This window comes from Urocitellus parryii, chromosome 5 (assembly GCF_045843805.1).
Source record: "Urocitellus parryii isolate mUroPar1 chromosome 5, mUroPar1.hap1, whole genome shotgun sequence".
NCBI lineage: Eukaryota > Metazoa > Chordata > Mammalia > Rodentia > Sciuridae > Urocitellus > Urocitellus parryii.
The window spans coordinates 202,789,881-202,814,323 of NC_135535.1; the positions used below are offsets into that span (position 1 = coordinate 202,789,881).

Here is a 24,443-nt window from a genome sequence, read left to right on the forward strand (position 1 = left end):
GCCACACACAGAAGAGCACTAACTATGCAACTCCATTTATACAAAATCCCAGAAAATGCAAATTAATCTATAGTAACAGAAAACAGACCAGTGCTGACAGTTGGGTTGGGAGAGGCAGGAGGAAAGAATGATAAAAGGGTAGAAGAAGGACACTTTGGGGGTGAAATGTTCATTATCTTCCGGTGATGTCTTCACAGATGTATTCATAGGTCAAACTTATCAAATTGTGCTCTTTACATGTTACTGCATCTCAGTGATACTCAGTAAAGCTATTTTCACACACTAAGGGCTAGAGTGGTCTGGAGGTGAGAACCCCAGACCATTGGAGGAGCCTAAGAAGGCTCTGAGGCCAGGCAAGGTTGTGCCAAGGAGTTCAGATCTTACCTGAGGCAACTGGGAGCCATGGAAGGCTGCTTCCCTGCTCTCCACACTGCACTGGGAATGGAACCCAGGGCCTCAGGCATGCTAGACAAGCGCTTGCCCACTGAGCTGGTCCCCTTTAAATTACTTTGAGGCATGGTCTTGGTAAATGGCCCAGGCTGGCCTTGAACTTGGGATACTCCTGACAGCCTCCCAGGTCGCTGGGATCATAGATGTGTGTGTGGCGCCCTCCTGGTCCTGGAAGGCTGTTAAGCAGGACAGTTGCTCTATCAGGTTTGTGCGTGCTCTGGAGGGAGGCTGGCTGAGAGTCCAGGCGCTGACGGTTGGGCCTGAACCAGATTAGGAGTAAGACAGAGAAGGCAGAGGGATTGAAAGATGGTTAGGAGGCAGGAGTGGCAGCACCTGGCATTTGGTGGATATGGGGCCAGAGGACAGGAAGGAGTCTCAGGAGGTGAGCAGGTTACTTTTCCTGTGACGGGAAGACAGCAGACTGCACTGAGAATTCACAAGGGAGGTGGCTTTTTTGACAGGGCCTCTGAAGCCTTCGTCCCTGGCTTCTTCAGGGACTAAGAACAGCTTGGAGCTTCCTCTGCCCCTCGGGTCATAGAGCTACAGAGCCCTCCAGCCTCCCCGGAGCCAGCCTGAGGAGCTTCACCAATTCCTTCAGCCTGGCAGTGGGCAGACATGGTAGGCCCACCTAGCTGCCAGCCCAGCGCCATTCTCATTCTGTCAAGGAGGCCAAAATCCCCAGCAAGCATCCAGGGGAAGTTCATGGGAAGAGCCTGGACCTGGAGTGGGGAGCCCTGTGCTTGACTTGGGCTCTTTCTTCCTCTTAGCTTCAGTTTCCTTGTCTACCAACCAAGGTGGATAAGATCCTTGACCCTCAGCCCTGACTGTGCATTAGAATCAACTGAAGAGCTTCTGAACGGATGCTGCAATGAGATTCCATTACATGTCCATCAGAAGGGCTAGAGTGAAAGTTTGGAGAGAAGACAGAGCCCCTGGAACTCTCTGCTGGGGGGAGTGGAATTGGTGTAGCACTCCGGGCAGCAGTATGTTTATAAAGTTAAGTGAACTCTTATCCTCTGACCCAGGAACACCACTTGATATGCAAGGGAAAAGAATACCAACATCCACCAAAGTGGTCCACAGAGTGCTCCAAGCAACTTTATTCATAACAGCCCTCCACCGGAAACTCCAACATCCACCACGGGAAAGCAGATCAATTGTGCTTTTTTTACACAATGGAATATTACTTAGCAATACAACACACACTGACCTAGATCTATTTCACAGATATAATGTTGAATAAAAGAAGTTAGGACCCCCAAAGTATATAACCTACTATGTTATTATAGGAAGTTCGAGAACAGGCAAAACTAACTTAGGATGATAGAAATCAGAACAGGGTGAACTTTGGTTGGCATAGGAATCTTGTGAGGTGTTAAAAATATATCTTGCTCTGAGTGGTGGATACACAGTTTATTGAGCTTTATACTTAAAATTTGAGGACTTTAAGCTGGGCACGGTGACACATGCCTATAAACCCAGCTACTTGGGAGACTGGGGCAAAAGAATCACATGTTGCAGGCCAGTCACAGAAATTTAGTGAGGCCTGTCTCAAAACAGAAAGGAGGGGCTGGGGATATAGCTCAGTTGGTAGAGTGATTGCTTAGCATGCATAAGGCCCTGGGTTCAATCCCCAGCACCATCAAAAAAAAAAAAAAAAAAGAAAAAAAAGCCCAGAAAGGACTGGAAATGTAGCTCAGTAACACTCAGCATCACACACACATGCACACACAGAGTTGTAGACTTTTAAGACTTTAAGTTAAATCTCAAAACAAAAAGAAGAAGAAAAAATAGAAGCCAGTTCCTGGGAGCAGGGATTCTGAGTGAACTTTTGTAAAGCATCCCCAGTGACGACTGCCCAGCAGGGCTTCAGGCCCCTAGTGATCTCTCTTGAAGAAAGACCTTGCTTCTCCAAGCTGCAGGACCTGGTGCACAAGGAGCTGCGGCCTGGTCCTGGAATGTGCAGACTGCAGGGTCCCAGGAGGAAGCAGGTGCAAGGCACTCTTTTACCTGAAGGAAGTCTTGCATGAAGTGCTGGTGCAGAGCCGCCTGCTGCAGTCTCCAGCATGGGGCAGCCTGGCTTTGTCCCTGGCCACCCTGCAGACTTCTCAGAGCCAGCCCTTGCAGAGCTGTACACCTGCTCTGGGTGGGGGCCCAGGCTTGGCATCTCTGCTCACCCCTCAAGAGCCTGCTAAGAAGGCAAGAAAGCTGTGATGGAAAGGAGCCACAGTGGACTGGTGAATAATTGTGAATGGAATCCTGCTGCCGACTTCTGGTTCTCACAGCTGTGGATGGGAGAGCACCCTGGGAATTCTGAGTGTTGTTCTGTGCTGACTGCAGCTTCCATTGTTGGGCTCTGATTACAGCTTTTGTTTCACCATAAAGTACAGTTATTAAATGCCAGCCTGGAACAAAGATGTATTTACACGCCAGGGGGTCGGTGGAGGCAAGCTATTTTTAGAGCTGCCTCTGCTGTTGCCTGGGGGTGGGGCAGTTGTGGGGGAAGGGAGCAACCTGGAGCTTTTATTTTTATTTATGTATTTACTTTTCAGTACTGCAGTCCCGGGAGCCTTTAGGTGAAAGTGAAGTGTTTCTGAGGGAGCCAGAGAGGATTGAAACCATCATAGTCCTGCCCTGGCATCTTGGGTCCTCCAAGGCAGGCTCTTCTCCTTCCCCAACATCAGATCCACCCAAGTTAAAGTCCCCAAGATCCCACACTGTAATCCCATCTCAGTCATCCTGGTGTATGTAATCAATCAAATAAGTCCTAGGGCTGGGGATAGAGCTCAGTTGGTAGAGTGCTTGCTTCACATGCACAAGGCCCTGGGTTCAATCCCCAGCACTGTGGGGGAGGTGTGAATCTAGAACTTTCCTACTGCCTCAGCCAGCCTTGGCAAGGCAGGCTCAGGAATTGAGCTAAGCACTAACTGCTGCCGTTTTACCTGGCCAGGCTGAGAAGCAGGAGCTATTGTCATCTACTTTACAGACGAAGAAATGTTAGAGCCCAATGAAATACCCTGGGTCGGGGCCCACGGTGGCCCCGGAAGCTGTGATTCTATGCTTTTCTTCCTTGGGGGAGTCAAAGCACAGGTTGCAGCCAGCCCTTAGGGACTCTGGGGGCATTTGTTCTTGTTGTGGAACATCAATAACCTCCTCTGGCGAATGGAGATAGAAGAAAGAAGCCTTTGACTAAAGGAGCTGGACAGGTCAGGGCAGGGTGTGAGCTCCTCTTTCCTAGGCCAAGGAGCTTGTGAAGCCAAGATGGGCTCATCCCCAGTCTCCCTCAGCTTCTAGAATGTTCTGCAGTTCAACACAGCAATTAGCCACCTAGCTGGGGCTCTGGATGATAGCCTTGACTTCAGAAAACCTTGCTCTTCAAGTCTGAATGACACATGGGTGCAAGAGTGTACATGTTTGGATGATAGTGGGCAATCCTGCTCCTCAATTTTAGGGTTCACCAGTATCCCAGAATGCCATATGTGGTCAGCACAACACAGATCATAGGACTTCTGGGGAGCTTCAGGACCCCAATACTACCAGGACATTTACTATCACATTTGTCCAGATGTTTAGGGGTAGGCTTCTTATTGCTGGGTGATCTGAGGGTCAGAAAGACCTGGTTCTGCCCTCCACAAGTCTTGGAGGCATCACCTCCCCCAATTCCCACTTTTTTCCCTTTGTGGGTTTGGAGCTCAGGCCAGACCCAGCCACCCTGCAGACTTCTCAGAGCCAGCCCTTCAGAAATCCTATTCTTGACATCTGTAAGCAAGAAATATGGGCAGTCCTCCATGCTCTTTCCTGAAGGAGGACTGTGGTCAGCTCTGGGAAGTAAGAATTGGCCGTAGGACATTCCAGTCATCTCATCTGTAGTCTGAGCAGGTCCCTTAACTTGCCCTGCCCTGGGTAATTAACCTAGGACGGTCCTCCCTGTTACTAGATTGTTGGTGGTCGGGAAGCCTCCTGGCTCCAGTCACAGAAGCAACCCTCTGACCCCGGCAGGGTCTGGTTCCATTGTACACTAAAAAATAGGGAAGAGCTTATTTTTAACTCTCTGCTACTCCGTTTTTGGAGGGGACACAAAAGAACAAAGCTGGGTTCAGAGAGTGTTCTGTTCATGTTTATTCTTGTTTATTTTAGTTCTGATTTCTTGTAAGGGCTTGACTTCTGGAATTGCTCCTCCTGTTTAACTCCATCCATAAAGCGAGTTTGTGGCGTTCATCGTTCAGCAGATGTACCTGTTTGAGGCATTAAGGTTTGACCAGAACAGAGAAGATCTCTGTCCACGTGGAGACTACATTCTAGGAGGACAGGCGGAAAATAAACAAGGTAAATGAAATATATATATAATGAATATGTAAGATATATATTATACATACATATGTAAAAATAAAGTGGAGAAATGAGATACAATATGTGCACAGGAGTGGGGAAGTCAAATACTGTGTTAGAGAGGCAGCCAGAGCTCAGTGACCTTCCCTGAAATTTTGGATAAAGTAAATGCCTCTCAAAGGGGCTGATGTCTTTAGGGAGGACCCAGGGCCCATGCTAAGCATGAGGAAAGGGATGAAGAGATGTTTTCTAATGAAACATTCAAGTACTTTATATGTGCAAAGCACCATGATGACAATGACAGTGATGTTCTAAAGGTAAACTGCTGGTCCTTGAATTCAGAGTTTGTCCTTTTCCTTCTGATGACAAAGATTGATGGAATATTCCATCCTGCCTCAGTGCCTTTGGTGTGTCTTTAGTTTCTTGGTTTGCTTTCAGACTGTAATTTCAACAGGGAAATATTCCACATTTTTTTTTTTTAAGTAACACTGAAAGCACTGTTATGTAACAAAAACCTCTCCATCCAAAAAAAAAAAAAAAAAAAAAAAAAGGACGAAGAAAAGCAGAGACAGCTTTTTTGTTGTTGTTGTTTGTTTCCTTCTTCATCCTTTCCTCAGTCTCTGCACTTACTGGCTGATCAGGAGCTGTCAAGTTCTGCCTCAAAGCAGTCCTGGGATTACCTTGCTGTGTGTTTTTGGGCAAACTGAGTCATTTCTCTGGCTTCCCTCATTGTATACAGATTTGGTGCTGAAAGTCAAACAATATTTTGGGTTTTTTTTGAAGGGGTAGTACCAGGGATTGAATTCAGGGGTATTCAGCCACTGAGCCACATCCCCAGCCCTGTTTTGTACTGTATTTAGAGATAGGGTCTCACTGAGTTGCTTAGAACCTCACTTTTGCTGAGATTGGCTTTGAACTCACCTCCATCTGCGTCAGCCTCTTGAGCTGCTGGGATTACAGGAGGTGCTACTGCACCCGGCTATATTTGGGGTTTCTTATACAAAAAAAAAAAAAGAGCAAAGGAGCAATATTATCTTCTCAGTTGATGATGTCAAATGGTAGTAACATTAGGAGAATGATTCCCTCTGCATCCAGAGGGAGTTGGCTCTCTGCCTCAGTGGTCTGATTTCAGGGTTAGGGTTTTCAGATTAAAAAAATCTGTTAAGTATGTCTCAAATATCCCATCTGGAATCTTCTAGGATTCTAGAGCTAAAAAGCTAGAGACTTCTTCCAGATCTTCAAGCCAGGAAAGCCCACCCAGTTCAAATGCCTGGAGGAATCAGGTGACATCTGGATTTTTATGTGAAAACTCTTATTTTTAAATATCAGCCACACATTCAGTTAAACCAACACAAACTCATCGTGTGGATCAAAGAAAACAGTCTGCTCACAGACTCTGGTGGGGCCAAACCCTTTCCACCATTATTCAGATGAGGAAATGAGGCCCCAAGGAGAGACAAGTGTCATTAAGGTTGCATGGGCAAAAAGATTTCTGGGAAGACGACAGCATAATCATCTTGGAGGAAAGGCAGCTGAGGAAGAAATCTGAGAGCTAGCACTGGAACATTCCATGCAGTTTGCAAGGTGTGCTCACCTTTTTCAGTTTATCCAACTCTGAGTACAGTGTGTCCTACCTCAGGACATTGTCTCCTGCACCATCTTCACATAGAAAGGATGTTCTGAAAGGTTTTGAAAACACATTTGGAGGGGGAATAATGTGATCTAAGGTTGTGCACGGAGAAGAAACGAACACAAAATTATTCAGAGTCTAGTGTGTGCTATGTACCGAGAAAATTATAGTATGTAATTCTTCTCTAACTCTTAGTATCTTTGAAAGATTCTCATTCTTCAGATTTTGGCTCAAATATCACTTCCTCAGAGAATTTTCCCTGACCACCCTTTCTGACACTACCTCTGCAGTTTGTCCGGCTCTTCACCGCATTAAAATCTGTCATGATCTTACTAGCTCCCCTTACCTAACGCAGGATCCCTGAGAACTGTACCTGGCACATGGTAGGTGCTCAACAAATATGTTATAAACATCTGAGAAGACATCCGCCCTTAAAGAATTTCGACTAATTCTTTAAGTTTCGCGTAGCCACCTATACTATTAACAGCATTCTAATTAGGAGGTGGAGGTGCATTTCTAAAGGAGAAAGAAGTGGTTAAGAGCGAAAAATTGTGCTCAGAGGTAGAAAGCACTTTTCTCCAGATCACACTGCAGTCTGTGAATTAATGCCTTCGGTACCGACTGTGCGACGGTTTGCAAACAAATTTTTCTGCAAGCGAACGAAGCTTCATTTTAAAGATCCTTGCGCCTCGCAGCTCGGGGCGATGACATCAGAGAACCCGGAGTTCCACCTCCCAGCCAAGCCTCGCGGTCCTTGAGAACTACGCATCCCAGGATGCACGGCGGCGCAGGGGCCCGCACTCCGCGCGCGCCCCGCCCCGGCGCGCCCCGGAACGCGCCCTGGAACCAGGAAGACGTCCGACGCCCGGCTCGCCACGCCGCCGGGCGCGCGCGGGGCCTGCCGGGACTTGGAGTTCTCGCGCACTGGGAGTGCCCGCTCCGGAATCTCAGCCGCCGTCTGGGGGCTGAGGCGACGCGGCCGCGCGTGCGCAGTGCGCGGGCGGGCCGTCGTGGGCGCCGCTGCCGGCCTCTGGGTGCCTGTAGGAACCGGGGCCGCGGCAGCGCGGGTGCTCCGGGCCGAGGCCGCGGTAAGGTGGGGCGTGTGGAGCGCGGTCGAGCCGGGGCGGGCGAGGAGGGAGACGAGGCCGGATGCGGAGCGAGGCGGCGGCCAGCGGGAAGTGGCCGGGCGTCCGCCGCGGGGCTGGCGGGCCGGTGAGCGCGGGGCCGCGCCCCCTCCCGCGCGCCGTGCACCTGACGAGGCCGCGGGGCCGGCTCACCTGCGCGCGGGCAGCGGGCGGCGCCGGGCGGGCGGGGCGGGGGCCGCGGAGCCCTGGGTGCCCTCGCCGGGAAGCGCGGCGGCCCCTCCCTCCCTGTCTCCGAGCAGCGCCCCGCAGCTGTCCGGGGATTCCCGGCGGCGGCGCCTGTCGAGTGGCGCGGCTCCAGGTCGCGCCCGGCCGACGGCGCTGGGCATCCTCATCCGGGCATCGACTGCGCCTTCCCTTCGGGGTCGCCCCGGCGGACGTCGCGCAGGCGGGGTGACTTGCCCTCGCGCTGCAGGGGTGCAGACGGCCAGTGGGAGAACCGACTGGTTTGCCCAAGGTCACGCCGGTGGGACCAGGGAGGCGACCCGGAGCCGGGTCTGGGGGCTTTGACACCAGCCTGCAGCCGCCGCCGCCGCCGCCGACGGGCGGCCCCGCGGGGTGTGTGGTTGGTCTCCGAGGCTTTCTGTTGACCTCCGGGTGGACGAGCCGCGGGGAAAGTGGTGTCATAACGAAAGCGTCCTGCTCTCCAGGTGTTGGCAGCCTTGGTGGGTTCTAGGTGGGCCGCGCCGCCCGGCCGAGCGTCGAGGGCCGGTGGCAGTTCCCAGACTCTGTTGCTCTGTTGGGGGCAGGTCCGAGAGCAGGTTTCAGGAGCCCTTGTTCAGGCGGTTTGTGCCATTTCGCCTTCGAGTCCTCTGTAATAACTGGTTTCTTTACTTTGCTGTTGATGGCTGTTTGCTTTAATAAGATTTTCTTTGCCTTAAGTAAGTCACTGCCCTTTGCAAATTAGTTTTCTAACAAGAAAATCTTATTTCCTGTGTGTTTAATGACTGGAACAAGTAGCACACTCTGAGGTTTCTACCATTGTCTTTCATCTTGGAACTACTGAGCGATCTGCATTATTTCCCGCCGAGTACCCAGCGCACATACTTTCTGTGTTTAATGCCATTAAAAGAATTTACCGCAAAATTTGGGTGAGTGGTATGTGATTCGGAGAAAAACTTTGGAGAAAAAAAAAAATTCGCAGTTTTGTAAAACTATTTTCCTTTGGAATCTGAAGAACTTGAACCATTATTTCAGAAATATTAAGACTTATCCCAAGATACCTGTTACTTTTCACACTTCAGTTTTTTTCATATTGACAACACTTGAGGCAAAAAATATTTCCACAAATAAGTTTGTGTGAATATACCTGATCTGGTCAAGATCTTCCTAAGAGACATTACGTTTTAGAATACTGATACACTTAAACAGGAGTATTAAACTTGGCAGAATGGCAGGTGATTTATTTTATAGTGCTATAAAATGGACAACGTATCCATTGACAGGTTTCTCTTGAGAGTAAACTGCATCAAGGCTGTGGATTTGGGCTAAGCAGAGGAAAACTTCTGCATCAGTAAGAAGATGTGACAAACGTGTTGCTTTCATCTCACTTTATCTTGTTAATTTGTAGTTTTGTTTTAGTTGGGGTGTGGGGGTGGAGAGCAGGTTTTTGTCTTTTTTTTCTTTCCAGATTTAGCGATGTAAGAAAATAGAAAGAGGTGATAGTAAATTTGAGTTTGTCTTAAACTAGGAAAGACAGTGGAACAGGATAAGTATACAATTGTGAGGAAACTGCCATGAGTTCATAAGCCGGAAGGACCTTTTTAGAAGCATTTAAGGTTGTTAAGAATAGCATTGGGTTTTTTCTTTAAAAAGTCATTGTGGGCATTATTCAAATGTTGGTTGATAATCTCTGGGATGTAATGTTATTGAAGATTTCCAGGAAGATTCTTGGGAAAAGCGGGAAACATTTTACATTTTCAGAGGGCCTTTTTCCTTAAAAATACTTGCTAGAGCTTTTTAAAAATTGACATTATTGCCTGAGCCTGAAAGTTTTTAATTGTTATTCATAGTCATACTCCAAATCCCACAGTTTATTTGCTTGTATAATTTGTAACCCAGAGTGAAATTTAAGCAGAATTTATAAGCATAATTTAAGTTGAATTTTTACATCGATGTTTTGCTTAATGTTAGTCACTCTTATTTTTGTTTAAATAAGTCTGTCATTTAAGAATGAGGGAGATTGGGGCTGGGGCTCTAGCCAAGTGGTAGAGTGTCTTCCTCTCACATGTGAGGCACAGGGTTCGATCCTCAGCTCCACATAAAAATAAAGATATTGTGTCCATCTACAACTAAAAAAATATTTAAGGAAAAAAAAAAAGAATGAGGAAGATAGTTTTGTCAATAGAATGTACTAATTATTCAGATATGACAATAGCTACATTTTGTTTTTATTAGATAAAAAAATTATCTAATTTAATAGATAGAAAATTTTGAATACTATAACAGTAACTGCCTTAAGTACTTCTCCCTTGTGCCAGAACTGTGAGCTGAGGTAATACACAAATTTTTTAAAACATGCTTGAGCAGTGTACTTTTGGTAATATTAAAACGTAATTTTTAAATTTCAAGATTTTTTTAAGCCTAATTTCAGGTCTGCAATAAGTGGATTCAGAATATAAATATTAAAATTTAGTTTTAGAGATTTTTTTTTTTTTTTGACCATTTGTGAATACCCATCCTTTAGAAACTTACTGACATGGCGTCAGAAAGAACTTCATGGAGCAGGGGCTTTTGGTAGCTTCCACTGCTTGTCTGTAATGTTTATATAATTTTAAAAACATACATATGGGATGTTTTTATGTGAAAATAAAGTTCACATTGGTATTTGCTGAAGTAAAGTCACTTTTTAAAAAGCTCTAGCAAGTATTTTTAAGGAAAAAGGCCCTCTGAAAATGTAAAATGTTTCCCACCTTTCCCAGTATCTTAAAATTAACGAGTAATAAAACTGTTGAAGTAATATTTTTTCCTTGTAGGTACGATGTGCATTTGTAATTCCTAGAAGATATTTAAGCAAACATTTGTTTACTGTTTATTTTAGAATAGCCTTTTTGACTAGTTGAATAGCTTTGCTTCAGAAAGATACTGTTTTGGGGAATTTTTATGTTAAACTTTCTTTGAACTGAAATTTTTGTTCAGCTTAAGAGAGTTAGAGTCATTTAGGATTTTTAATTGAATATGGTTTAGAATAAAATATTATTCCCAAATGCAGCTCTGTCAGACTTGTCCATCTGATAACTCTTTATTCTCCCAAAAGTTAGGGTTTTACTAAATCTTTAGGCATTGTACGTTTTTATAGTTTTTAACCATTGAGTTCTAGATTCTGGATTCATTTAACCTCTTCTTGAAGAACAGACAGTTATAGACAGTAGAGTTGAGCAGTTTCAGAGACCTTCTAGCGTAGTTATTACGCAGTACAGTAAATCACTCTTGAGAATTCCCACGGCATGTGTTCCTTCCCATTCGTGTGTCATCGAGGTACTGAGCAGTCCAAAACTGGTGCAAACAAAAAGACAGTTTTTAACTTTCACCGTTCACTGCTTTCAACTGTGCTTTGTAGGATCTTCTTCTCCCTCCTCCCTCTGCCTCATGACATCATGGGTAAATGATAGCTTTTCTATCATTTACAGCTATTAAAAGCTCCAGTCTATTCTAGTTTAAACCTTCAATCTCATATTCAGTTTAGAACTCCTTTCCTCTCTTACTCAGGATCTGGCTGCAGCAGCACTTGGGGAAGGGGGGATTGTGGTATGCTCTAGGATGCCTCTTTTCTCTTAAGACATCTACTTGGACAGGAATTACTCAGAAGATAAATGGAAAAAGGCAAGTATTTCTTACCAGTTTCTCCTAATCCCTCCACCTCCTTTATTTGTGTGTGTGTGTGTGGACACGTACTAGGGATTTATCTCAGGAGCATTCTACCTCTGAGATGGTCCTCAGACCATTTTATTTTTTGAGATGGTCTCACCCAATTGCCCAGCTTGGTCTCAGACTTGTCATCCTCCTGCCTCAGCCTCCCAAGTCGCTGGAATTATAGATATGTGCCGTCACACCCAGCTGAGATATGAAACTTTGTTGGGTCCAAAGGTCTCTTGATTAACGATGGCAGGCCATTGATATCCACTGGTGAACAACCACACTGACATTTTTGGTGAACTCTTGCCAGGAGACTCCCTACTGCACATAGTTCCTGGGTATGAAATTCTCTGTAGCTAAACCTTTTCCAACCCACACACCACTTGTCTATTCCTGTGAGTGTGGAGTGTGGGTGAGTTTGGGTGAGGATCTTTTTGCTCTGTGTGCAGATTTTTTGATAATGGCAAGACTGCTCAAGTTTAGGTGCTTCTACATTTCCCCCTAATCCCACTGAAAACTCACTTCCTCTGATGCCATATGATGTCTTATAGATTGCATAAGTATGTGCCCTTTTTCTGTATCTTTCTACTTCCCATCCATTCTCCTTGTTCCCCTGTTCAAATAGACAGGCAGTCACTCAGTCTACCCAATATTTAGACACTGAAATGGAGGATGAGATGCCAGTCTCTCCTCCTTCTGGGTACTTTGATCTTAGTGAGTGATTTTTCTTGGAGGCCTCCACCTCTGTTTTTGGGTGAACACCACCTTATGACTCCTGTGTTCTCTCTGAAGACTTGGAAGATATCTAATTCTTTCCTCTCCTCTGCCACTTGCTTCCATAGAGGGCAGGTGGTGGTTAGGGTGCCAGGGCCCTGAGGTGTTTGTGTGTAGGGAGATGAGGGGGCCAAAACACCACAGAGATTTGATCTTTTTTTTTTTTTTTGGTATTGGAGATGGAACCCAAGAGTGCTTTACCACTGAGCTACATCCTCAGTCCTTTTTATTTTTTATTTTGAGACAGTCTCACTAAGTTGATGAGGATGGCCTTGAACTTGCCATCTTCCTACCACAGCCTCCTGAGTTGCTGGAATTATAGGCTGTACCAGCGTGCCTTGATCCTTGATGTTTGTATAATCCATTCTCTTTCCATAGATTTAACCAACCACAGTTAAAAAATATTCGAGAAAAAAAATTGCATTTTTACTAAACATGTAGAGAGACTTTTTTCTTGTCATTATTCCTTAACAAACAATATAGTCACAACTCTTTACATAGCACTTATGTTGTTTAGATATTATACTATAAATATCCTGGGTATGCTTTATAGTACAGGGAGGATGTACATAAGTTATGTGCAAATACTATGTAATTTTATATAAGGGACTTTAGCATCCACCTAATCCCTATGGATAAGGAGGGAATGACAATCTTCTCAGCTTTTTTTTTTTTTTTTTTTCCCAGATTTTGGGGCAACAGGACTAGGTCCACTCGGCATCTAACAAACAATATGAAGTCCTGTAGGCCTAAGAATGTCTCACTGTGCAGAATTCAGTTTTTCCTTTTCTTTTATTTCTCTCTTTTTGATTTTTTTTTGGTTTGTTTTTTGTTTTACTTCCTGGATACTGACTGGTAAAGTGTTAACTTGTGTATATCTTAATTTATGACTCTTGTAAGATATCCCTACACCTAAGAGCCTAAGTAAAGCTGAAGGACAAATTCAGGGGTTAATAATCTAATTTTAATTATTCCTGCCATATGCTGGCTTTCCTAGGAATATAAATCCAAACAGAAATACAGTATTGGAACTTTTCTCCTTCTGTTAGCTAAATAAACCAGTTAAATCTGCTAAGTGATTTTTTATATGATGAGGAAAAAGTAACTTTCTATCTGAAAACATCAATATTTGATGTAGTAATTATGGGTTTATTTAATACTTCATTCAGCAAATAGTTTTTGAGTGTCTTCCATGTGCCAGCTGCTGTTTTAGGTTTTAGAGAAATAGACATGAATAACATTTAAAAAAAAAAATTCTTGCTCTCATGGAGCTTGTATTCCAGTGTGGAGAAACAGGCAAATAAATGGCGAAGTATATCAGTTTTTACTTATTGACAAATGCTAAGGAGAAGAGTAAGCAGGAAGGAGAGGGGAGGTAGGAAGAGGCAGGTCAGTTAGGAAGATTTCCAATTTTAGATAAGGTCTTAGGGAATGCTTCATTAAAGAGCCATAGTTGAGTTAAAAGTTCCTGAGTGGGGCATCTTGTTTGGTGCTCCAGTAGCCAGATGAGTGAGCAACCCGGTGGGGGTGGGATGGGGTGAGCTGGGGTGAGCTGGGAAGTGACGTCTATAGCTTTTATAAGGGCTTTGGCTTTTACTTTGAGTAGGATGGGGTCCTATTGAAATAATGCTTCTTAACTTTGGCTGAACAATAGAATTATCTGGTCAACAGAGTATTCAGGGCTGGAGGTACCAATTTGAAATCCTCACTCTTTAGACCTGTGAAACTAAGGGAGCTCACTGAGTGACAGTGTAAATAGAAAGAGGTCCACAGTCTCCCTGAGACATTCCAACATACAGAGAGGTCTGGAAGATGAAGTGTCCATTAGGATTTCTGATATTCTTTAGAATAAAAACAATTACAGTTGTTTCATATTTTTAAAAAATAGCTTTATTGAGAAATTGTTCACATTATTTAATTCACCCATTTAAAGTGCAGAATTCAGTGGTTTCTAGTGTATTTGCAGTTGTGCAGCCATCACTACAATCAATTTTAGAATATTTTTATCACCCTTGGACCTTCCATCCCTAGTCAGCTCATTTCCCTCTTATCCCCCATCCCTAGACAGCTGTTAATCTACTTTCTATCCTCAAGGGTTTGCCCATTCTGGGTATTTCCTATCAAGGGAATCACATAAGGTGTATTCTACTGACAGAGAAGTATTATCTATTAGGACGTACCTTTTAGGTAGATTTGATTCTAAATTGTTTAGTAAAGGTGGTAGGGCTCCAAAAGCTTTTCCATTGTAAAGATGCATTTTCCTCTTTAATACTTCAGTAAGAAAACTGGGGTGGGACTTTAAGGCTTTACTAATTTCTGTTCCCTAACAGTGTCTCATCTGGTGGTTATAGTGTTTATTAAAGATGTTTGCTTAAATTAATGAATAAACTGGGATTGCAAAGTGGTAATTTTTTTTATTACTGTTGTACTTTGAAAGATCATGAGTTTGTAGTTTGTAGTAATTCAGATACATTGTACAGAGGTTTTCCTTCTGTTTTGTGTTTGTACTTTTTTGTTTGCTGTGAAAATCTTAGTTCCTTTTTTTTTAGAAATTTTTTAATATTTATTTTTTAGTTTTCGGTGGACACAACATCTTTCTTTGTATGTGGTGCTGAGGATCGAACCCGGGGTGCACGCATGCTAGGCGAGCGCGCTACCACTTGAGCCACATCCCCAGCCCAAGACTTGAGAATTTTTTAAAAAATATTTTTAGTTGTAGATGGACACAATGCTTTATTTTGTTTATTTAGTTTATGTGGTGCCTGGGGATCGAACCCAGGGCCTCACACATGCTAGGCAAATGCTTTACCACTGAGCCACAACCCCATCCCAGACTTTGGAATTTTTGCCCGTGTGATAAATGAAAATCATATTTCTATGTAGTCCAGATATTTCTTTTTTTTAATGTATTTTAAAAAACTTTTTAAAATTCTAATTTGTTATACATGACAGCAGAATGCATTTCAATTCATACAGAGCACAATTTTTCATGTCTCTGGTTGTATAGTAAATATTTCTTCCTTTTTGGGGGGAGATATTTTTTAGTTGTAGTTGGACACAATACCTTTGTTTGTTTATTTTTACGGGGTGCTGAGGGTTGAACTGGGCACCTCGAATGAGTGCTCTGCTGCCGAGCTATAATCCCAGCCCTAGATATTTCTTGTTTTAGAAAATTTTTATTTTTATTATTATTATTACTTTTGTACTGGGGATCAAACCCAGCCCATTTTTTTAAATTTTAATTTTTATTTTAAGGCAGGGGCTCGCTAAATTGCTTAGGATCTTGCTAAATTGCTGAGGCTAACCTTGAAAATTGTGATTCCCCTGCCTCAGCATCCAGAGTTGCTGGATTATAGACATGCACCACAGGTTTAGATATTTCTAAACTTTACTATTGTGGAGAACATCCACAAAAAGTAGACGAGTAATATAAATTGTCCTCATGCATCATCATTTAGCCCAAACTTCCTTCTCCATTTGTTCCCGTCTCCTCAATTATTTGGAAGCAAATCCCAGATACATTTTGTCTCTGTATCAATAGACATCTCTAAATGATAACCCATTTTATAACAGCAATAGTACCATTATTACCACATAAATATCTTTTTTTAATATCATTAGATATTATTCAAATTTCCCACATTTCTTAAATAGGATTTAAATAAGGTACATATGTTATAATAGGTTTAATCTTCTTTCAAAGTCTTTTTCTGGTTTGTAGGGTCTGACCAGTTCCTTTCTTCCTTACTGCTGTTTTTTGTTTTTGTTTTGTTTTTTTGGGGGGTGGGGAGATAATGGATATTGAACTCAGGGGCACTTGACCAACTGAGCCACATCCCCAGCCCTATTTTGTATTTTATTAGAGACAGGGTTTCACCGAGTTGCTTAGCACCTTGCTAAATTGCTGAGGCTGGCTTTGAACTCTCAATCTTGCTGCCTCTGCGTCCTCCTGAGCCACTGGGATTACAGGATGTGCCCTGTGCCCGGCCTCTCCTATTGCTTTTTCATTTAAAATTGAAGAAACTAGTTGTCCTAAGAAATTTCTGATAGGATAGATTTTTATCATTTGAATCCCTGTGGTGTAGTTTCTCATGCTCTTTCACTGCCTTCTGTGTTTCCTATATAGTAGAGTTGGATTTAGAGGATTGGATTCAGAATGTTTTTGTTTTTCCCCCAAAAGTGTTCACAAATGGTGTCATACTCTTCTGTGAGGAAGTATAGGAAGTCCCCTTGCTTCTTTTTAAAGGCATTGTCTGTTCAAGTCTTTTACTCATTTTTTTCCCTATCATACTTTTGATATATTTCTTTGACCATTTTTGGTAAACTCTTTAAATGTTAGGGAGATGAGCACATTATGATAAATAAGTAGCAAATATTTTTTACTTTGATTTCACTTATCAAGTTTTTGACAAGCAGAAGCTTTTGAAAAGTTACTTGTAGTCATTTATCAATGAAATGAGTTTTTATTTCTTCTGGATTTTTTAATTGCTGCTTTTTGAAGTTATATACAGCTGTCTATTTAAAATGTACAGTTTAGCCATGTACATTCTGTAACTCCAGAAACCAAGGAAGCTGAGGAAGGAGGGTCAGGAGTTTTAAAGCCAGACTCAGCAACTTAGCAAGATCCTGTCTCAAAAGTGAAAAAGGACTAGGGATGATGCTGAGGATCAAACCCAGCGCCCCACGAATGCCAGGCAAGTGCGATACCACTTGAGCCACATCCCCAGCCCAGTAATTCCTTTTTACTGTAGAGCAGTCTTCAATTACATAGATATTACTCATTTTATTTATCTGTTCACCTGTTGATGCACATTCTGGGTTATTTCTAGTTTAGGATTTATGAATAGTCACTCTAAACTTTTGTCAGTCTTTGAGTGCATATGTTTTTCTTTCTCTTGAGTAAACAGGTAGGAATAGAATGACTGGATTATAGGATAGGTATATGTTTGGTTTTATTGACAAAACTTTTTCTAAAGTGGTTGTACCATTTTACATTCCCATCTGCAGGGTATAAACTGGATGTTCTACATCTTTGATGACATTTTGTTATCAGTCTGTATAGTTTTATTTGTTCTGGTAAGTGTGTATATTTTTTTAAATTTAAACTCAGGATTATTGATTTATAATATAAATTTTATAAATATAAATATAAATTTTAAAATTTATAAACAATAAATTTTACCCATTTTAAAATGGGTCTAGTTCTGTGAGTTTTGGCATTTACATACAGATGCATAACCATTAGCAATCAAAAAAAGAAAATAATATTTTCCTTCTGTCCTTTGTTGTCAATTCTTCCCTCTGTTCCAAGTCTGAGCAATTCTGATCTGCTTTCCATCACTGTAGGGTTTTTTTTTTTTTTTTCTTTTGTGGTGCTGGGGATTGAACCCTGCAAGGCAAGCACTCTACCTATTGAGCTATTTCACCAGCCTCTTGTCTTTTTACTCTGCATGTGATTAAGGTCATGCAAATGTGGTATTTAGGCTTAATAGTTTTAAGACATTCATAGTCTTGTATCTCACCACAATTAGTCAGCTCTCCCACCTCCAGAATTACCTTCTGAAATGAACTTCTTCTACCCAGGGATCTGTTCTCCTGACTTCTTTAATTTAGCAAAATACGTTTGAGACTCATCTGTTTTATATATTAATGGTTAATTCCTTTGTATTGCTAAGTTGTATTCCATTGTACTGGATATACCATTGTTAATTATTTACTCACCAGTTGAAGGACATTTGGGTTGTTTCTGGATTTTGCCAATTATGAATAATGCTCTAAAAGTTTACATGAACAAAAATACCTAGGAAGGGAATTGCTGTGCTGTATTATAAGGATTTGTTTAACATTATAAGAAACTGCTGCTAAACTGATTTCCAGAGTTGTACCTTCCCACCAGGAATGTATGAGAGCTCATTTGTTCCACATTTTTGATAACATTTGGTATTGTCACATTTTTTGTCTTTGTTTCAGCCATTCTAGTAAGTACATTGTAGTATCTCATAGTTTTTTTTTGTAATAACTTATAGACTAATGATGATGAACATCCCTTTTTTTGATGCTTATTTACTATTTGTGTGTCTTCTTCGTTCAAATACCTGTTGAGTCTTTTGCCTATATTCCTGTTTGATTGTCTGCCTTACTGAATTGTAATAATTACCTGCCTATCCTGGATCCCATTTTGTGGCTTGTTTTTATGTTTTTTTAATCCCAGTTGCTGGGGTTTAATGCATCACCCATCATGCCAGATGTGGAACACCTGTAAAAACTTAAACTGAGCAGCACATTTACTATTTACAAAATAATTATGGTTTGGGAGATCTATTCTTTTTAAAAAATATTTTTTATTTGTATTTGTTTATATGTGGTGCTGATGATTGAACCCAGGGCCTTGCACGTGCTAGGCAAGCATTCTACCGCTGAGCCACAACCCCAGCCCTATTATGTATTTTCTTCTGGAAGTTTGGTAGTTTTTAGACTATAGCTTTGTGTGTGTGTGTGGCGGGGGTGCTGGGGATTTAACCCAGGGGTGTTTTACCACTGTGCTACATCCCAATCCTTGTTATTTTTTATTTTGAGTCAGTGTATCACTAAGTTGCTGAGAGTCTTATTAAGTTGCTGAGTCTGGCCTCAAACTTGCCATCCTCCTGCTCCCCCTCCTGAGTTGCTGGAATTACAGGTGTGCACCACTGTGCCTAACTCCTAATATTGGCTTTTGCTCTCTTTTTCACTTGGTACACATAGCTGTAGATTCATACATTTTTTTAATTATTTATTTATTTTTATTTGTTCAATTAGTTATACATGACAGCAAAATGCATTTTGATTCATTGTACACAAATAGAGGACAACTTTTCATTTCTCTGGTTGTACACGATGTAGAGTCGCACCATATGTACGCAATATGTATATTACTCTTGTACCTAGGATAATGATGTTTATTTTACTTCACCATTTTTCCTGTTTCCATTCCCGCAATTCTTCCCTCCCTCCCTCCTCTTTGCCTACTCAAAGTTCCTCCACCTCCCCCCCCATTATGGATTAGCATCCACTTATCAGAACATTGGCCTTTGTTTTTTTGGGAATTGGCTTACTTCGCTTAACATAACATTTTCTAACTCCCATTTATTTACCTGCAGATGCCATAATTTTATTCTCTTTTAATGCTGAGTAATATTCCGTTGTGTATATATACCACAGTTTCTTTATCCATTCACCTGTTGAAGGGCATCTAGGTTGTTTCCACAGTTTAGCTATTGTGAATTGAGCTGCTATGATCACTGATATGGCTGTGTCACTACAGCATGCTGGTTTTAAGTCCTTTGGATGTAAACCGAGGAGTAGGATAGCTGGGTTAAATGGTGGTTCCTGAGGAATCTCTTTATTGCTTTCCATACAGTTGCAACACTTTGCAGTGCCACCAGCAATTATGAGTGTACCTTTTTCCCACATTCTTGCAAAGACTTACTGTTGCTTGTATTCTTGATAATTGCCATTCCGACTGGAGTAAGATGAAATCTTAAAGAGTAGTTTTGATTTGCATTTCTCTAATTAGAGAATTTGAACATTTTTTTCATATATTTGTTTATCAGTTGTATATCTTCTGAGAAGTGTCTGTTCAGTTCACTAGCCCATTTATTGATTGGGTTATTTATTTTTTGATGCTGAGTTTTTGAGTTCTTTATATATCCTGTAAATTAGTGCTCTATCTGATGTGTGTGTAGTAAAGATGTTCTCTCACTCTGTGGGCTCTCTTTTCACATTATTGATTGTTTCCTTTGCTGAGAAGAAGCTTTTTAGGGTGACTACATCCCATACATTCTTGATTTGATTTCTTGTGCTTTAGGAGTCTGGTTAAAGGAAGTCAGGATCTTTTTCTTCTATTAGGTTCAGGGTCTCTTGGTCTAATTCCTAGGTCCTTGATCCACTTTGAGTTGAGTTTTGTGCATGGTGAGAGAGAGTGGTTTAATTTCATTTTGCTGCATATGGACTTCCAGTTTTCCTAGCACCATTTGTTGAAGAGGCTATCTTTTCACCAATGTATGTTTTTGGTGCCTTTGTCTAGTATGAGATAACTGTATTTATGTGGATTTTGTTTCTGTGTCTTCTATTCTGTACCAGTGGTATACTTGTCTATTTTAATGCCGATACCATGCCGTTTTTGTTACCATAGCTCTGTAGTATAGTTTAAGGTCTTGTGTTATGATGCATCCTGCTTTGCTCTTCTTGCTAAGAGTTGCTTTGGCTATTCTGGGTCTCTTATTTTTCCAAATGATTGCTTTTTCTATTTCTATGAGGAATGTTATTGGGATTTTAATTGGACTTGCATTAAATCTGTATAATGCTTTTGGTAGTATGGCCATTTTGACAATATTAATTTTTTCTTTCCAAGAACATGGGAGATTTTTCCATCTTCTAAGGTCTTCGTTGTCTTTCTTTGGTGTTTTGTAGTTTTCATTGTGTAGGTCTTTCAACTCTTTTATTAGATTAATTCCCAAGTATTTGATTTATTAGTTTTGTAGGTTTGTTTTTTCAAAAGAACCAGTTTTGGTTCTAGTTAACTTACTTTATTTGTTTGTTTTCTCTCTTTTTTTTTTTGGCACTGGGGATTGAACTCAGGGCCATTCAACCACTGAGCCACATTCCTAACCCAATTTTATATTTTATTTAGAGATAGGTTATCACTGAGTTGCTTAGTGCCTTGCCATTGCTGAGGCTGGCTTTGAACTTGTGATCCTCTTGTCTCAGTCTCCCGAGCTGCTGGGATTATAGGCATGTGCCACCACGCCTGGCTATTGTTTGTTTTCTATTTCATTAATTTCTTTTTTTTTTAATTTTTAATTTTTATTTTAGTTTTAAGTGGACACAGTATCTTTATTTTACATTTATGTGGTTCTGAGGATTGAACTCAGTGCCTCAAGCATGCTAGGCGAGAACTCTACCACTGGGCCACAACCCCAGCCCTCATTAATTTCTTTTCTAATATTTATCATTTCTTTTTCTATTTTGTTAAATTTTCTTTTGGTACCAAAGATTGAATGAACTCAGGGACACTTAAACACTGAGTCACATCCCTAGCCCAATTTTGTATTTTATTTGGAGATAGGGTCTCACTGAGTTGCTCAGTGCCTCAGCCTCCCAGGCCGTTGGGATCACAGGGGTGTGCCACCACACCAGGTCTATATGACAACAGAATGCATTTTGATTCATGGAACACTACTTTTCATTTCTTTAGTTGTACACTATATAGTGTCACACCGTATGTGCAGTGATACTTGTACCCAGGGTAATGATGTGCATCTCATTCCACCATCTTTTCTGTTTCCATACACCCTCCTCACCCCCCTCCTCCTTTGCCCCATCAAAGTTTCTCCATTTTTCCTACCCCTCTCCCCCCAGTTATGGATCAGCATTCACTTATCAGAGAACATTCGGGCTTTGGTTTTTTAGGATTGACTTATTTCACTTAGCATGATATTCTATTTTGTTAAATTTTAACTGTTCTTTTTTAGCCCTTTTTGTAACCACTTAAGGTGGCACTTAACATCATTGATTTTAGAGCCTTTTTTCTGATGAGAGCATTTTAAAGCTGTAAATTTTCCTCTCAAACACTTCTTTAATTGCATCCCACACAGTTTGACCTTTTTCTTTTTCATTTTCATTCAATTAAAAAGATTTTTGGATTTCTCTCAATTTTTTTTCTTTCATCTGTGGTTTACTTAAATGTACATCATCTTAATTTTCAATAGCTGTCCAGGTGATAATTCGATCTATAACATTAAAAACTAACAAAAATCCAGAATGTTGTATGGTAGTATATACCTGTAATCCTAAAACCACAAATTCGAGGCTAGTCTCAGCAATTTAGTGAGACCCTCAGCAACTTCATAAGACCCTGTCTCAAGATTACAAAACTGAAAAGGACTCAGGGGGGTAGCTTAGTGATAAAGCACCCCTGGGTTCAATCCCCAGTACCAAAAAGAAAAAAAAATCCAGCAGGTTATAATAATAATACAATTCCTTGAATGTTTTATGCCGATTTCTCATTCCCAATTCACAAATCTGAAATGCTGTGAAATCCCAAACCATTTGAATGTTATGTTGGCACTCAAAAAGTTTCAGATCTCCACTGGGCATGTGGTATATGTCTTGTAATCCCAGCTACTGTTGAGTCGGAGGTAGGAGGATCATAAATTCCAGGCCTTCTGGGCAATTTATTGAGATCCTGTCTCAAAATAAAAAAGGGTTGGAGATGTAGCTCAGTGGTAGAGTACTTGCCTAGCATGTGTGAGGCTCTGCATTTAATCTCTAGTATCTTACAAAAACAAAACTGTTTCAGATCTTGGAGCATTACAGATAGCAAAATTTTTGATTAGGAATGCTCAGCTGGTAAACTCTATGCAAAAATCCCAAAATTCTAAAAACTCTGAAACTTGAAATGCTTCTGGACCAAAGTGGGTAAGATTGTTTTTTTTTTTTTTTTTTGGTGTGTGTGTGTGTGTGTGTGTGTGTGTCTGTCTTCTAAGAACAATTCATTGTCTTCCACTGTTCTTTGAATTGACCCAGCTCACTTGGGCAGTTTCTTCCCGGGCTCCCTCTGCAGCTTGACTAGGCTGGATGATCACCAGAGCCAGCCTCTTGCCCTGCTGGCATGGCCAGGACAGCTGGGTGTGGGCTGGCCACTTCTCTCCACACAGCTTCTCTGTGGAATAGTTGGCTTTTACACAACATGGGGGTCTTAAAGTTAGTCTCATTTTGCATATAAGTTGTTTTTACATAGGTAATTTATCTGATCTACTTTTTCAAAATAAGTAAGGTAAAATTCATTGGGGTAAAAAGATCTCCTGTAAGTTTATTTTTATAAATTGAGGTGATATTAACATAAGACAAGCATGTTAGTGTTTTCATTTGCTGGCATTTAATACATTGTCAGATTTATGCAAACCACCATATTAATCAAAAAGTGTCAAAACAGTTTTATACATATTACTTATATTTACCTCTCCCCGCCACCCCCCACTCCTGGCAATCACCAGTCTGTCTCTTTGGATATATCTTTTCTAGATCTTTCATGTAAATGAGTTGTACAATGTGTAGCTGTTTGTTGCTGGCTTCTTTCACTTAGCATTTAGAGGTTCATCCAGACTGTGACATATATCAGTACCTTAATTCCTTTCTCCTCTTCTGTCTGAATAATATTCCATTGTAGATACATACCCTATTTTATTTATCCATTCACTTGTTGGTGGCTGTTTGGGTTGTTTCCCCTTTTGGCCATTATGAGTTGTGCTGCTATGAATCATTCATGTTCAAGTGTTTAGTACTGATTTTCAGTCCTAAGTATGTCTGGAGTGGAATCGCTAGGTCTTATGTAATTTTATGTTTAACCTTTGAAGAACTGTCAAGCTGTTTCACACAGCTGTTGTACCATTTTACATTTATACCAGTAATGGAGAGTTTCAATTTCTCCATGTCCTTGCCAACATGCTATTTTCCTGTCTTAATTATAGCCATTCTAGTGGGTATGAAGTGGTATCTCATTGTGGTTTTGGTTAGCATTTCCCTAATAGCTAATTAAATTGTGCATCTTTTTGTGTTATGATTGGCCATTTTTATTTCTTCTTTGGAGAAATATCTCAAGTCTTTGTCCATTTTTAAATTAGTTTTTTTTGTTATTGAGTTATAAGAATTATTTATATAGTTTGAATGCTAGATCCTTATTAGACATATAATTTGAAGATAGTTACTCCCTATAGATTTTCTCTTCAAAATATATATATAATATTATATATATATATATATAATATATAATATGAATGAAAAACCCCCCCCATCTGGGATTGAACCCAGAAGCACTTAATCACTGAGCCACATCCCCAGACCTTTTTATATTTTATTTTGAGACAGGATCTCACTAAGTTGCTTAGGGCTCTATAAGTTGCTGAGGCTGGCTTTGAATTTATGATCCTCCTGCCGCCTAGGATTACAGGTGTCCACCACACCCAGCTATTGATATCCTTTGATGCACAAAAATTTTAATTGATGAAGTCCAGTTTATCTTATTTTTTCTTTTGTTGTTCATACTCTTAGGGTTTGTCTAAGAACTCATTGCCACATCCAAGATTAAAAAGATTTACCCTTTTATTTACCCCTTTATTTTAGATTGTTAATGCATTTTGTGTTAGTTTTGGTGTGGAATGAGGTAGGGATCCAGCTTCTTTCTTATACCTGTGGATGTTCAGTTACATCAGCACTATTGGTTGAAA

The 24,443-nt window shown here is 41.2% G+C and overlaps 1 protein-coding gene across 4 annotated transcripts in view; it reads left to right on the forward strand.

Moving 5' to 3' along the window:
* The first annotated feature begins 7,367 nt into the window (after window positions 1–7,367).
* The window catches only part of Plekha1 (pleckstrin homology domain containing A1), a 59,017-nt gene continuing 41,941 nt past the window's right edge, over window positions 7,368–24,443 (forward strand). For all 4 annotated transcript variants that reach the window (XM_026384254.2, XM_077798445.1, XM_026384256.2 and 1 more), the window contains exon 1: window positions 7,368–7,497. The gene's annotated coding sequence lies outside the window, so the exon portion shown is untranslated. The remainder of the gene's footprint in view (window positions 7,498–24,443) is intronic.